This window comes from Ovis canadensis, chromosome 3, assembly GCF_042477335.2.
Source record: "Ovis canadensis isolate MfBH-ARS-UI-01 breed Bighorn chromosome 3, ARS-UI_OviCan_v2, whole genome shotgun sequence".
Taxonomy (NCBI): Eukaryota; Metazoa; Chordata; class Mammalia; order Artiodactyla; family Bovidae; genus Ovis; species Ovis canadensis.
In genome coordinates this window covers 218,198,063-218,213,733 of record NC_091247.1, presented here as the reverse complement: position 1 = coordinate 218,213,733, position 15,671 = coordinate 218,198,063, and the positions used below count along the sequence as shown (strand labels likewise).

General features: G+C 53.4%; 1 protein-coding gene across 4 annotated transcripts in view; it reads right to left on the bottom strand.

Annotated features, from left to right (window-relative positions):
* The window catches only part of TSPAN11 (tetraspanin 11), a 71,526-nt gene extending 56,079 nt beyond the window's left edge, over nucleotides 1-15,447 (bottom strand). For 3 of the 4 annotated variants that reach the window (XR_011255321.1, XM_069581495.1, XM_069581498.1), the window contains exons 1-2: nucleotides 14,761-14,939; nucleotides 12,236-12,345 (exon numbers count right to left, since the gene is read on the bottom strand). The gene's annotated coding sequence lies outside the window, so the exon portion shown is untranslated. Of the gene's footprint in view, nucleotides 1-12,235; nucleotides 12,346-14,760 lie in introns of all 4 variants that reach the window. The other variant, XM_069581496.1, reaches the window with a different exon arrangement.
* Nucleotides 15,448-15,671: the final 224 nt, after the last annotated feature.

The following is a 15,671-nucleotide window of genomic DNA, read 5'->3' as shown; positions in this document are numbered from 1 at the left end:
GGATTGACTGGTTGATCTCCTTGCAGTCCAAGAGACTCTCAAGAATCTTTTCCAACACCACAGTTCAAAAGCATCATTTCTTGGGGGCTCAGCTTTCTTTATGGTCCAACTCTCATATCCAAGGGCTGGCCATCTCAGCCACCATCAGTCCCAGGTAGCAGCCTCGGCTGCCCACCTGCATGGGTGGACCAAGCCAGCGGAGCAGAGGAGGCTGGTGGTGAGATGTGGGACTCTGAACCCACCAGGGAAAATCGTTGCTGCTCCAAACTAACACCACAGGGTTTTAATTCTGATGCACTGGGTCTCAAATGCACCTTTAAAGAACAAAGCATTGCCATCAAATGTACTTACTGCTCCCACTAAAACCAGCTTAATTATAGTGAAGAATACAGTCTGTAATTTTTCCCACACTCACAGATGGATCTATATTATAATTTTCCTGATCTTCTTGAATGAATGGATCACACTTTCCACCTAGAAAGAGCTGCTCCTTTCATTATCCACATGGAGGCTTGTGTGTGAGGCCTTGTTGGAGGCAGGGAGCTACTTGGTCATCATCCCCAGGGAAAGGAGGCGCTCAGCTTGAGGGGATTTGGGTGGGAGAGAGTGTGCCCTGGACCCCAGGCGAGGAACAGGCACCAAGGGTGGTCCTCCCTTCCCATGACTCCCAAAGAGAATGATGCTTGGAATGGCTAATGGACATGGCGAGGTGTTACAGAGGCACTGGCAGACAGGGGAGGGCCTGGGTGTCTGGGGGTCTAATTTGGGGCATCCCTCCCTACCTCCCTACCTTGGGCAGGTCACTGCCCTCTGTGTACCTCAGTCTCTTTATCTGCATAGGAGGACGTTGCTGTTCTAGCAGGACATTCTTTTAGGTAAGTTTTCCTGTAGACCCTCAACATATGAAACAGATAAAAGTGCGGCTTCTCTGGCAGAGGGAGTGTGTTAAGCCCCTTACCCGCATTCAATTTCACTTGATCCCTGTCTCCCCTCCCCTACACACCCTAAAGCGGGAACCACAGAGTAACCCACTCCAGCTCTGTCTGAGGCCAAGATGCAGGTGTGAGCTTCCTTATTCTTTAATGGTACCATCACCCGGCACGAGGGATTGTGGCTTCGTGTCCCATCTGGGTTGCATTGAGATTCGTTTTGGAGAAGGAAATGGCAACCCACTTCAGTATTCTTGCCTGGAGAGTCCCATGGACGGAGGAGCCGGTGGGTAACAGTCCACGGCGTTGCAGATGAGGACACGACTGAGCGACTAAAGAACAGCAGCAGCAACACGGCGCTGTCCACGGGCGATGAACCGGGGGAGAGCCAGGGGGCTACATCCCAGGGGTCTGTATCATAGACCCTGAAGGTATTTTTCGAACTGAAAGGGACCTCCACGATCATCTGAGAAGCCCCTCTTCTGATAGATGGTTTGGGTTGTGCTGAGATTCCCTGGTGGCTCAGACAGGAAAGGATCTGCCTGCAGTGCAGGAGACCTGGCTCTATCTCTGGGTTGGGAGGATTCCCCCCACTCCACTATTCTTGCCTGGGGAACCCCATGGACTGAGGACCCTTGGGGCTACAGTCCATGGGGTCGCAAAGGGTCGGACACGACTGAGCGACTATAATTTCACTTTCAGCTTGTGCAGTCCTCCTTGGTCTCAACCCCATTCTACTTTTTCTTTCATTTTTTATTGTGGCAAAATACACACAACATAAAATGTACTGCCGTCACCATCTCGGCCACCTGCACAGATGAGGGGAATAAGAAAGCCAAGCGGTGAGCAATTCTCATGATAACTATGAGGTCGACATTCTTAAGACTCCCAACCCCACAGACAAGCAAAGTCATTCAGCCTAACTACAAATCCACCCCCTTGCCCACTCCCCACATGCTCCCCCGTATCCCAGAGCCTGGCAGGTCATCCTGCCCAGCTCCCAGTGCCTGCTCCCTGGAGCATGTCCTAGTTTGGGTCTGGCCAGGCTGGTTCATGAGCCCAGCTGTTCTCCGGTTTCAGCATCAGGCTTCTCTGATATCTGCTCAGCTTTTAGCTGCTAATGACAGCACCTCTGCCCAGGAGGCCTCTGGCCAGTGGAGCCTTGCTCTGTGCCCTCGGTGGGGACCTGGGGACCCCAGGCCAGGAGGACTGGCCTCTTCCCTCTCTCCACAGCAGCTCCCAGCACTTCTGACTTGCACTGTCCTGACCCTGGACTCAGCCAGGAGATGGAACCTGGGCTGGGTCTTTGGAAGCTGCACTGGGACCTCAGGAGTCCGGGGCCACGGTGACCAGAGCTGGGCAAAAAGGCTGACCACCACACACAGGCCCAGAGGAGGCGGTGGCCAGAGATGCCAGCTGGTGGGCTCTGGTCCAGCCTTCTGGCACAGGGTAGGCTGGGAGCATCTGGAGCAGGTCTCCCCATCAGTGTGCCACTCACCCGTCCACCCATCAGTGGTCCAGCCGACATCTGGGTGCTAGTGCCTTGGAGGGACGCACAGACGGTCAGAAGGGCTGGGTGAATGTGGCCCCGAGAGGGGAGGGAAAACCCCATACCCGCAGTCTCCCAGTGACCCAGGCAGAAGTGGGGAGCATTGGGCCCACAGGCCTCCCAAGCTTGGGTTCGAGGCTCAGACTGGAGCTGGAGGAACTCGCGGTGGCGCTGTTCTTGGATGCCGGGGTGGGGGGAGGTGTTTCCTCCGTTGTGGGTATTGAGCAGGGAAGGGGTGTAAGAAGCACTCATAGCCTGGAGGGTGCAGGAGGCACTCAGGTCCCCCGGCAACGATGGTCCCAGCTCTCAGACTCAACAAGGACTCGCCACTGGGCTTGACTCGGGGGCCCAAATCTTCAGACAGAGATGCCCCCACAACAGTGCTCCCACCCCCTTGCCCCCACCGCGGTTCTCTGGTGTTTGGCTTGCGCTGTCACATACACGTTATCCTGACCAGTGGTGTGACCTTGGGTAGGTCATCCCAGTACCTAAGTCAGTTTCCCCCTCCATCCTATAAGGGCGAGAGAGTGAGGACCCCGAGAGCGTGACCACGAAGACCAGGAAGTGTGGCTAACATGCAGCCTGCCCCCACCCCACCCCCATCACACCAGCAGCAGCAGTGCCTCCATCGAGGGGACCATGGTGGATTGGACGCTCTGTGGCTCTAAGGACCAGCCAGACTGCAGGAGGGATGCTGGGGGCGGGAGTGACTCAGAGCCCCTCAGTATGATGCACAGGACGTCATGCTGATGGACATTCACAACCCCCACTCCCACTCCCCGGGAGTCAGAAAGGCACAGACACTCCTTTCCAGGCACCAGGAAATTAAAAAAAAAAAAAGCCCTGAATGACACAGTAACCCATCTCCGTTCCCAGAGAGGAGGATTGGTGCAATTCCTCATCTGGTTTCAAAATAGGGCCTGCACTGCGTCTGGTACGGGATACTGTGGCCTAGCGGTAAGGCTTTGGAAGACCATTGCTTCCAAGGAGTTAGATATATAACTTGGAGGCCCCTGAATTTGTGTGGAAAAATGCTGCCATTTACTTGCAGGGGGATCCCATAGGTTTCAGCACATCCCCAAAGGGGTTTATGACTTCCCTCCAAAATAGGTTAAGGTGTCTGTTTTGGGTGGGTACAGACAAGACCTGGACTGTGAACTCGTGCAGGAAAGGCCGTGTCTTAGATACAGGCTCAGAGACCCTAGGGAAGCAGCAGAGGCCAAGCTGGGGAGGAAGCCAGGCGTCCCGGGTCTCCAGACCTCCCCCCGCTTCAGCTTGCTGTCTGCCACAGCACACAGACTGGTGGATCCGTGCACGTGTGTGTGCAAGGCGGCGAGAGAGGGCACTCATGCATCCGATTCTAAATGCCAATTTTCACTTTGGGACTCGGATGTAAATCTGCTAGGTATTAAGTCCAGGAGATGACGTAATTTATTGAAGAGCATTTGGAAGCTGCTAAGCTCCCTGATAAATAAATCATGTTTCTTCATCCCCAGGTCTGTGAAAATGCATCTTCTAGGGACTTTCATCATCCCCCATCTTGCCCCCCCACCAAAGCATTAGAATCTCCCCTGTAGGAGAGCCAAGCATACAGAAACCTGTCTCTTTGGAGATGCTAGACCTTTCCGGGCCAAGAAATAGCACACTCATATGGCAACTAACCAGCAACCCCTGTACTGTCACCCTAATTCTTTCCAAAAGAGCTTTAGTTTCATGAGTTACAGAGGGAGGACGTTATAGAAACGGACTTGGCATCAGAACACCCTAGCTATTGCCCACATTGGCTCCCGAATCGGGTACCAATTACATCATCACCAGGAGCATCATTATCCATTGTTCCTAAAGTTTGGAAAGCTGTCTGCAGATCCCAGGTCCAGAAGATGGAGAAATCACTTAGAAATCACTTCATCCCCATACGTTGGCCAGGGAAACCATTTCTGTATTCTCACCAGGTAAGACTGGAAAGAACTGGGACACAAACCTGTATTTCTGATCTTCAGTCCTGGTTTGGGGTGGGGGAGGGGCGATGCTGTAGACCCACAGGGCTGTCCCCATGACCACGACCCCTGAGCTGTCGCTGCCTCTGGCCGTAACCAAGCCCACTAACACCAGGACATCAGAAGCTAGGGAGGGTCTAGTACTTTGGAGATGTGAACACTCTAAAATGATGCCTCATTACTGCTGATGCTGATGATACATAAAATCTGCCTACCAGTCTGGCTATTAATTTTCTAAATGAGGAAGGAAGAATGGAAGGACCCAGCCAGCTCCGCGGGGAGCAACCACATTCCTGACAACCCAGATGGAGCCTTTCTTTCTGGTCGCCCATGCGCCTCTGATCCTTGAATTCTAAGATGGCATGTCAGTGCATGCAAGCCTTTGGAGGGAGAAGGCTCACCCTTCCAAGGACACCCAGGACACTGGGCAAGGCTTGGGAGAACTGGGAAGGAAATAACTGGTTTCCATGTCCACAGGCTCACCAGCTTAGATTTACTGAAATGCCACATACCGCCTGATCGTGGGCGAGCTTTCCCTCCACCCCCACCAATGCTGAGGCCAGACATCCTGGGACTGGGGGAAGCCTTGAACTTTGCGCCTCAGAATCCACAGCTGTAAAATGGGGATAACTGCACCGTGATGATGGTAGGAGATGACACAGGCTAAGCCCTCACATGGGCTTTCCAGGGGGCTCAGTGGTAAAGACCCCACCTGTCAACGCAGAAGAGATGTGTTCCATCCCTGGGTTAGGAAGGTCCCCTGGAGGAGGAAATGGCAACCCACTCCAGTATTCTTGCCCAGAGAATTGCATGGACAGAGGAGCCTGGCAGGCTCCAGTCCACAGGGTTGCAAGGAGTCAGACATGACTTAGTGACCGAGCATGCACGCATGCCTCACACGGTGCTTGGTACGCAGCAGGACAGCAATAGGCTCAGGTCCCTGCGACGCTCTGGTCAGTGTCCACGTGCTACATCACTGGAGGGCCAGCAACTGGCTGAAGCACCCTGGGTGGGAGTGGTCTGTCTACCCTTGAGGGATGCTGCTGCTGCTGCTAAGTCGCTTTAGTCGTGTCCGACTCTGTGCAACCCCATAGGCGGCAGCCCACTGGGCTCCCCTGTCCCTGGGATTCTCCCGGCAAGAACACTGGAGTGGGATGCTAAGAGAACAGAATTCACACTCAGTCATGATGCAAAGGTCAGCAATACAGCTTTCCGACTTCCCAGGCACGTATAATGTTTATTTAAATGATTTCAAGGTGGTTTAGAAGTGTGCTTAAATCTCTGCATTTACCAAATGCGCACCTTCTAAAAGGTGTACTAGAAGAGAAACATACACATAGTCATGAAAAACAGAGCCCAAAGCTAATATTGCTATTCATGGTAACACTGATTAAAGATAACATTATTGTTGGGACTTCCCTGGCGGTACAGACTCTGCTCCTCCAATGCCGGGGACGACGGTTAGAGCCACGGTCAGGAATCTAAGATCCTACATGCCATGTGCTACAACGAAAAAATTTTTAAAAAAAATTTAAAAGGATAACATTATTGCTGTCGATGGTGGTGGTGTTCTAGTCCCAAGATCTGCTTCCTGCATTGCATGTCACTTCCTGGGGCCCTGTGCTTAGTCGCCCAGTTGTGTCAGCCTCTTTGCGACCCCATGGACTGTAGCCCACCAGGCTCCTCTGGCCGTGGAATTTCCCGGGCAAGAATAGTGGAGCGGGTTGCCATTTCCTTCTCCAGGGGATCTTCCCAACCCAGGGATCAAACTAGTGTCTCCGAACTAGTGTCTCCTAGGGCCTTGGTTGTGTATAAAGTAATGATTACAGTTACATGCAGCCTTGGAAGAGTCTTCCAGGCCTCGCTGTTCCACCCCTCTCCACCTTGCCCTCTCCACCTAACCATCTATGACGTTTGCCTGCAAACAAGAAGGTTTAGGTTTGAAAGGCCAAGGGTAAGAGAGACAGTGGTCTCTGACTTGAGGTGCATCAGAATCCCTTGGAGGGCTTGTTAAAACGCGGTTTACTATCCCTGCCCAAGAGTTCTTGAGTTGGCAGGTCAGGAGGGCCAGAATGCTGCATCTCTAACCAGCTGGAGGAGGTCGAGATCTCCCTTTGAGAACTGCTGCCTCAGGGCAGTGCTTTTCAGCCTGAGTTGCACTGAACGTTGGGATCTCAGAGTGGGGACACCCTGGGTGTGTTGAGCTGTCCACGATCTCAGCCTGGGGCTCACTGTTACTGCCTAGCACTCTGTCTTTGCACAGGACCAGTTGAAACATTTCAGGCTTTGTGGGCCTCTGGCCTCGGCTGTCTATTCTTTGTGTTTTGTTTGTTTTGGCCCTTTAAATAGGTAAAAATCACCCTCAGCTTGCCGGTCATCCAAAAATGGTGTGCAGAGCCCTGGAGGACAGCCAGTTACGCAACTACTAAATCTAATGATGGAAACGGCGACTCACGATCAGCATTAATCACACAGTAAATGGAAACCAAGGTAGAAGGCAGGCTGAGTCAAAGGAACGGAAGGCACCCTGTAAACGCGGCTTCTCCCGCTCACCTTTCCGTTATCCTCACTGTTTCCGCTAACACAGTGTTCCTTCTACATTAAAGAGGGGGCAGGCTTCCTTTCACCCTCCTCCTCTGGCTCACGGTACCACTACCTGCTTCCTACCATGTGCTTGGAACTTTCCATTTCCAGTGACTGAAAAGCCCTCAGTGGTCTGCTCAGAGCTGCCAGAAAGTGCTCATTGCTTTCTGAGCATTTATTTCTCTCTCTGTGCTTCTAGTCCGAGCTTCCTGTTTCACCCTCCCTCCCCACAGGGAGAGAGGAGTTTTTCTTCTGGAATGAAACTCCTGGCTTCCCTAAGCCTCTGTGTATGCCAAACACACCCCAAACGTGGAGCCACGTGGCACCTGCACACAGCCCCTCCTCTCCTCCCTTCTCTCCAGCCCTGAGGGCACTGGGTCCCTGGTCATCAGGCCACTCCTTCCCCTGTCCCAACTTATCTGCTCAGCTTTGGCCAGAAAATAGCCATGCCCGGAGCAGCTGGGGAGCTTCTCTGAATGGGCCTCAGAACTCCTAGAGGCTTTTTGCTTTCTGATCCGTTCCAGATCCCAGATGAAATGGACAGCACCCACCTCTGCTCCTTTCCTGTTCTTTTCTTCCGAGGCTTTAAAACGCTCAAGAACTTGTGAGTGGAATGACCTAAGCTGACTTTCAAAAAATGTAAATGATTTCAAGTAGACGGGTGGAGGCCTAGAAAGGAAACGGCAGCCTCCAGCATTTTCCAAAGATATAAACCTTGAATGGGGATCTGAGGACACTTGACCGGCCCACTCTTTTAAGGGATTTGTTGTTGTTGTTCAGTTGCTAAGTCGGGTCTGACTCTCTGTGACCCCATGGACTGCGGCACGCCAGGCTCCTCTGTCCTCCACTATCTCCTGGAGTTTGTTCAAATTCACATCCATTGAGTCGGTGATGCTACCTAACCATCTCATCCTCTGCTGCCCCCTTCTCCTTTTGCCTTAAAGGATTAATTCTGCCCTAACTGGGCCACTATCCAAAAATGTGACCCACACGAGGGTCCTCCTGGGCTTCCTGGGCCAGAAACATGTACAGCTTCACAAGGCCCCACCTCTGGTTTAATGCTCAGCCGTTTCATCTCGGCATTCTTAATCATTTGTCTTTGAACTTGTGCTTGGTACATGGAGTCCCACAGGATGGTGGGCACGTCGGGGAGATACACATCGTATACGTGCCCACTGCTCCTTGCTGCCACGTCTGACCTGGTGTTTCTGGTGTCCCGTGAGCACAGAATCCCAGGGCGTTCTTGCTGTGTGGGGTTCAGAGAGCCCAGAACAAGTACAAGAAGCCCCCTGCATACGAAGGAGTTCGGTCCTGTGAGTGCGTTCGTTAAGTCCAATTTGCTGGTAAGTCCAATCACGTTAGCCTAGGTACCCAACTAACACAAAAGGCTATATAGTACTGTACTGTAATAGGTTTTATAATAGTCTTCATACAAACAATGCATTAAAAAACACAAAAATAAAGAAACATTTTTAGTCTTACAGTACAGCACCTTGAAAATTACAGCAGTACTAGCTATATCGCCGCTGGCTTTACACTTGCTTCCAGACATCCTGGGCTTGAAATAAAGACACTGTACCACCGTCCTCTACGCACCACTGTACCAAGAACACAAATACACACCCACTTAGAGAGGATGCATGCACGCGACAGTGTACCCCAGACACGGGAACTAACTTATGTGATCGGACGTGTGAACGCACGTTCGCATCCGTGAAAGTTCATAATGTGAAGGTTCGTACATAGGGGGCTTATTGCACAGGTAAGGGGTTACGTCGACGACGTAGCAGCCCCCGAGGCCAGGCTCCCTGCTGGCCAGGAACCAGAGCTTGGTTCAGAGCCGACAGAAAGCCGTGCATTCTGAGAAATACCAACAACCACAGGAGCCAGAGACGGCCCGTCCTGTCCGATTTCTGCTGCTTCCAGCACGAGACACCCACTTCCTCGGCAAACGATGACACGGGGGAAGAGCAAGGACGGTCAAGCATAGCTTCTTTTCCAGCCTTCCTTTATCATCACTAAGCCAAAAGTGGAGTGTGTTGATAGAATGTGCGTGTGCCAACAAGTGAAATAAAAACAGTTTGAATCAGTTTCGTGCCCCACTTCTACTGTCCTGATAATAATAAAATACCTGTGCACACAAGGGGTGTGAGATAAGAATTGTGTCACATTGATGACTCAACATACAAGTTAAAGGGCTGTCTATTTACATTGAAAACTGGCACCGCCCAATGTAAAGGTATTTCCGACTCAGTGGACACGAGTTTGAGCAAACTCCAGGAGATGGTGAAGGACAGGGAAGCCTGGCGTGCTGCAGTCCACAGGGTTGCAGGGAGTCAGACACGACTGAGCAGCTGAGCAACAATGTAAAAGTGAATGGTACTATTCATGCAAATCATTCAAAATGTTGACTTTACTCACAACGTTATTAAAAAGCAAGTTAAAAAAAAAAAACCTGTCATGACAAGTCAAGAAAGAGGGCATGGAAGAAAGGAAAAGGCTTTATATTTTGGTGCCTTTAATAGTCCTTTTTTCCCGATTTTTGAACTAAGGTCCCGGATGAGAGTTTGAGACACGGTCTCAGGCTGATGAGTCCTTCCTGAAATATTCGCCCAGTGAACATTTACTGAACTCCTACTGTCTGCCCAGCTGTGTGCTGGTTGCCAGGAGCAGAAAGTCAATACTATGAATGTAATTTCCATCCTCTAGTAGTGGGGCGCAATAGCACTCTGCAACCAGGTTTTGGGACATCATTTTCTGAATGTGAGAACTCTCATAGATGTCTGTGAAGGGGGCTTCTAAGAGAGAAATCTCTTTACAGTATTACAAGAAACTTGGGCCTTCACCTATCCAATATACTTCAGAGATCAGCTACCTTCTCTACCCTTCTCGATCAACCAGAAGAGGTGATGCTTTTTTATTAAGCTTTTGCAATCAGTTCCAGACCTCAAACAAACTGACACACACAGCTCACTCCTGTCCTTTGTTCTTTCCTCTTCTGAGTCTTTTATTTTTATTTATTAATTTATTTTAAAAGATTTTTTAAAACGTGGATCAGTTTTAAAGTCTTTATTTAATCTGTTACAATATTGCTTCCGTTTTATGTTTTGGATTTTTGGCCCCAAGACATGTGGGGTCTTAGTTCCCTGACTAGGGATTGAATCTGCACCCCCTACACTGGACCACCCAGGATGTCCTCCTTCTGAGCCTTTTAAACACAACAGAATTTGTCAGTAAATGACACAAGCTGATATTTTTTAAAAACATAATGAAGCAAAACAGAAAGGTGGGTCTTTGGTTACTTTTGTCAGATAGAAAAACACATTTTCACTTATGTTGAAGTTTGGCTGATAGAACATCTTTCAAAGGTCCGTGTTTAAAAAGAAGAGGAGGAATCTATAAGCCAGGACGAGGGTGAGGACTACTGTGGGTTACCCACCCCCACTACCTTTAGAGAGGGTTTGAGAACACTACTCTGGATCTCAGCAGCCCAGGGACATGGCAGAGCAACTTCCCATAACATTTCCTGAGCCTCTGTAATCTCTTCAGGTCTTGAATTCTTGGTATTTGCCAGTAAAGCTCCTTAAGCCTTTAAGAAGGGCCATCTGCGTACCCACCTCCTCCCACAGGGAGTAGGGCAGAAGTTCTGGAATATAACTGGCTCCTCCTTGCAGACCTTTGGGGAGGGGAATCGCCCAGCTGGAGGGGAATCCTGAGGTGGGGCTGGCCTGCTGGGTAACCTCAACGACTTGAATACAGGTTACGACTTGAATACAGGTTACGACCCAGAGACCATCTCCTCTGTTTACATGGCAGGAGACTGAGGCTTAGTGAGGTCACAGAAGCTGCTCAGGAGAAAGCAGAGCCCAGATTCCAGGCTGGACTTTCCCGATTCTTCTCTGAGCTCCCACTGTGGCCTGGGGGAGCCTCCCTTCCCGCCTCCTCCGCAGTCTGCACTCAGCTGTTCTCTCCTCTCCTCCTGGGAGTAAGCATCGTCTCCTCCACAACTAGATGCCCAGAGGTCAAGGCTGGCTCTTTATTATTTCTCAGGACCAAGGCTCACGCCCCAAACCCCTGGCTCCCCCCGCCACTGGCTCTGCCCTCTGCCTGTGCCATCTTGTAGTATAAACCTTATGGACCCGAGAACCACAAGTCAGCCTGGGGGGACGCATACAAGAAGCAAGGTCAATGGTCAAAGGAATTAACAGAGGGCTCAGTCTTGCACTCAGGTCCCTTCTGTCCACTTCTCTCCAGTCTCCCTCCTTGACCAGTGACCTAAAACAACCCTACGAACAACTCGACCTCCTTCTCCATCCCTGGGTGAACCACTGATGCCTGGCCCTCGGGGTTTAGCAAAGGTGGTGATGAACTATATCCCGAACCCAGGCAAAGCACTGGACACGGAATCACCCCGCCATTCACAAGTGAATTTACAAGAAGAGACAAAGGAGGGACATTTCCCATGGCTGCTTAAATATAGGGCAGGGCCTGCCATCCACCTTGGCCTCCAAGCTCAAGAATCACTCAAAGAGAAGGGTGTTCTCCACTGCCAACTACTCAAGAGAACCAGGCTGAGCAATCTCCTAGAGACATACCCGGGCAGGTGGCCTGGGACACACCCAAGGGAGGACAATGACAGAAGGGTCCCCTGCACATGTAGTTCCCCAGTATCAGCGTGCATTCTGTTCACTCCGGGATGCCTGCTGTAGCCTCCTGATTCAGTGCCCCGTGCCATACAACGTGCAGGGTCAATTTCCCACTAGCCTTGACCCAAACTCAGGAAATTAAACCAGTTGCAAAAAATCAACCATATGATGGAATCCATGGCCAAGCAGAGACACCTGGTGGGATGATAGCTCTGACCATCTGAACCTCCGCCTCTGGTCCTCCCCGAGTATGGGATATGCCCAGTCCCAGTACTGGTATTGAAAGGGCCCTATCGTCTTTGGATGCAATGGTTTTCTAGCTTTATTATAGTGGGAGGGCCCTTTAGTCAAAGGAAGTCCTACCCAGAAGCTAGCCTGTAACTCAGGTCAGCCTGGAGCTGGGGTGCACAGCCCCAGGACCTGCCTATGGGGCTGCAGCTCTTGCACAAGCTCCCAGGAGCACAAGGTGAAAGACACACTCCTCACTGAGTCACTCACTCACTCACTGACACAGCCTCTTGGAGCACCCACCAGGTTCCAGGCGTGATGAGCCAGCCGGCAGGTAACAGGACCCAGGCGGGGCCACTCCTCAGCGAAGCTCTCCGTGAGGTTGGATGCTGGCAAGAGAGGGTCAGACGGTGCTAGGAAGGAAACAGACCAGCGCAATGTGACTTAGCCAGGAGGTGGCTGCTTTAGATAAAGGGTCCCTTCCTCTCTGAGGATGTGAAATGTGAGTCAAGATCAGACTTGTAACCTGGAAAGATGCCGATCTCAACCAAAGACGAGGGAACAGCCCAGAGAGGTGAAGGGACTTTTCCCAGGTCACACAGCAGGTAAGAAGCCGAGCTGGACTGAGCCCAGTTTTCCTCTCAATGTTTCCTAAGCAGCTATTATGGGCCAAGAAGCCTCGGTGACAGGTGACATCCAGGGGCCACAAAGCACAACCACACCCCGGTGTCTGGGGCTTTCAGGACTCTAGACACCCTCTCAGGTTTCCTCGGCAGGTCCAGTGTCGGGCAGGGGCCCCTGTGACCAGAACTGAGAACCCTGAAGCTGGTGAACTGACTCATCTGAAAAGACCCTGATGCTGGCAAAGATCAAAGGCAGGAGGAGAAGCGGACAGAGGATGAGACAGTTGCATGGGATCACTGACTCAACGGACATGAGTTTGAGTAAACTCTGGGAGTTGGTGGTGGACAGAGAGGCCTGGAGTGCTGCGGTCCATGGGGTCGCAAAGAGTCGGACATGACTGAGTGACTGAACTGAACTGAGCTGAAATGAGGCTGGTGACTTGGGACAGAGAGCTCCCTCCTCTGCCACCTCCCTGGCCTGAGCTATAGAAGGTGCCCTGGCTGCACCCAGGGATCACACAGGAGAAGAGCCAGCCAGTGGGTGTGAAGGTCCCGGCCTGCCTGGAGAAGGCTCTCTGCACAGCCCAGAGGACCCATCGAGCCGGTTGCCCTTGTGTGCTGCTGAGGCATCCACACCAAAGGGCCTGCCCCAGGCAGGCCTGCACAAACCTCACACTCCAGGGGATCACGGCTGGTGTCGGGCACACACTCTCATCTCTGGAACATGCAGGGAAGCAGTGAGAAGATAGCTCCTTCCACTGCCCGCAGAGGGGGCCCCCAAAAATGTTAGTTGCTCAGTCATGTCCGACTCTTTGTGACCCATGGACTGCAGCCCGTCAGGCTCCTCTGTCCGTGGGATTCTCCAGGCAAGAATACTACAGTGTGTTGCCATTCCCTTCTCTAGGGGATCTTCCTGACCCGGATTGAACCCGGGTCTCCTGCAGGCACTCCCCAAATCCTCAGCTGGAACTGCGGCCCAGCCCTCGGCCTGTGCTGTCAGAGCCTGCCTGCTGTCAAAGCACTCTGCCAGGGCTCAGCTCTCTTAAGCAGCCAGCCACCTCGAGAGGTGGGCAGGACAGCACTCATTAGACCCAAAGCAATGGAGCCCCAGGATGACAGGAGCAGGGGACAGGTCACTGGTTCAAACTCAGGCCTCTAAAGCCACCTCTAACGCAGCTGCCCACAGCCCCGGCCTCTCCCTACATGTCCACCTACCCAGGGTGTGTCCCCAAGAGTCCAGGAGCTAGAGGGCACTTGGGGTTTTTCCAGAAGCTCTTTCCTCTCCAACTCTTTGCAACCCCATGGACTGTAGCCTGCCTCTGCTCATGGGATCCTCCAGGCAAGAATACTGGAGTGGGTAGCCATTCTCTTCTCCAGGGGATCTTCCCAACTTGGGGATTGAACCTGTGTCTCCTGCACTGGCAGGCGGATTTTTAACCACTGAGCTACCAAGGAAGCCTTACCTCTCCACCCTGCCCCACAGTGTGTGTCCACACGCAGAGACCACCAGCACTCACCCCTCACCCTCGGCCCCTGAGACCCAGCTCGAGATGCCTTCCTGAGCCCCTTCCATGTTCTCCAGCCAAGTCATGTGTGTGGACACAGAGTTGGTGAAAACAACACACCCAGAACCTTCCACACCTCCTGCCCTTCCATACCTCCCGCCCTTCCACACCTCCTGCCCTTCCACACAAGCCAGCCAGCTGCACGCACAGGAAGGGGCAGGACACGCGGATGACAGGCCCTGCAGGGCCGCGTACCCCAAATACACAGATGCGCCCACGGACTTGTGGACCAGCCCGCCCAGCAGACAGACGACTCCTGCGCCAAGAACAGTCCAATGTCTGGAGGAGACATGCCAGCGGCCCGCATTAAGCCAAGGACACTTCCGTGCTAGCTGGGATGGCCCTCGACCTGTCACCTTGGGTTGCACATAAGAGCCACCAGGAGTCAGGGTGGACAAAGGGAGTGACGTCTGGAGGAGGGACAGAGTGCACTGAGCTTCCTTCCAAGACACAAAGTGCAGACAGGCGGTCTAGGGAGGACAGCTGGGGACGCCAGCTGGGGACAGGGCAGCCAGGACTGCGTGCCCCTCCTTTCCAGAATGGGCCGCCGCGCTGGGCCCCGGGCACCCCCAACTCCAGCCCCCTCCCCTGGAGTCGCGAGCGGCCGCCGGGCCCCCTCCCGCGCCTCCGCCGCACTCACCGGCTGCGGGCTCCGCAGCGAGGGCCTCCAGGGCCGGCCGGCTAGGGGCTACAGGGCTGGCGGGTCAGCACCGCAGCCGCGCTCAGCCCCGAGATCGAGATCGGCACTTCCTGCGGCCGCGCCCCGCCTCCCGAGCGCCCACCCCCGGCCCCTCCAATGCCCGGGCTCCTTCTCCCGCCGCCCCGCCGGCTGCGCTGGTCTTTGTTTGGGGTTGGTCTTTCTCTCGTTTGGAGAGCGGGGGCGAATCCAGTGGGAATCAGGGCCGCTGGGGGTTGGCCCCGGGGTCCCTGCGAGGAGCGGGGATTGACGGATGGATGGATAGATGTCGGGCGGCCTGTAAGTCCCCACTTGGGCCTCCGCCAGGGCTCGCTGCCCAGCCCCCACCCCCACCCCGGGTCGGCCCCTAGTGGGGCGTTAAACCGGCAGGGTCCTGGGAGAAGTTGGCCGTGGTGGTGGTGGGGGGTGGTTGCCCAGGGCCTCCAAGAACCAGGCCTTATCACAGAGCCTCCCTTCCCTCCTCCCCTCCCCGCAGAGTCCTCCCCACAAGGACGATCCCATCACTGCCCTAGCCCTCTGAGAGTCTGGTGTGCTGCCACTTCCCCATTTCCTGGGCCCTGGAGGAGGGAGTGGAGGAAAAGGAAGAGAAGGAGCAGAGACTGCCCCCCGCCCCCCACCTTGTCCTGTCCTGGCCTCCTGCAGGGGCAGAGGTGCCTAAACTGGATCTGACCAGCAGGGCTAGACAGCTGTTGCCATTTCCCCAAGTAGCAAAGGCCAGAACTTACCCACCTCGTGGTCTCTTAAGACTTGACCATGGGGAGCTCGGTTACCTGTTTGCTGGACTGCTGGGTCCGGGAAGACAGAGTCGGCTGAGAGCTGACAGGCCTCCCAGGACTGTGAAAGGTGGACAGAGG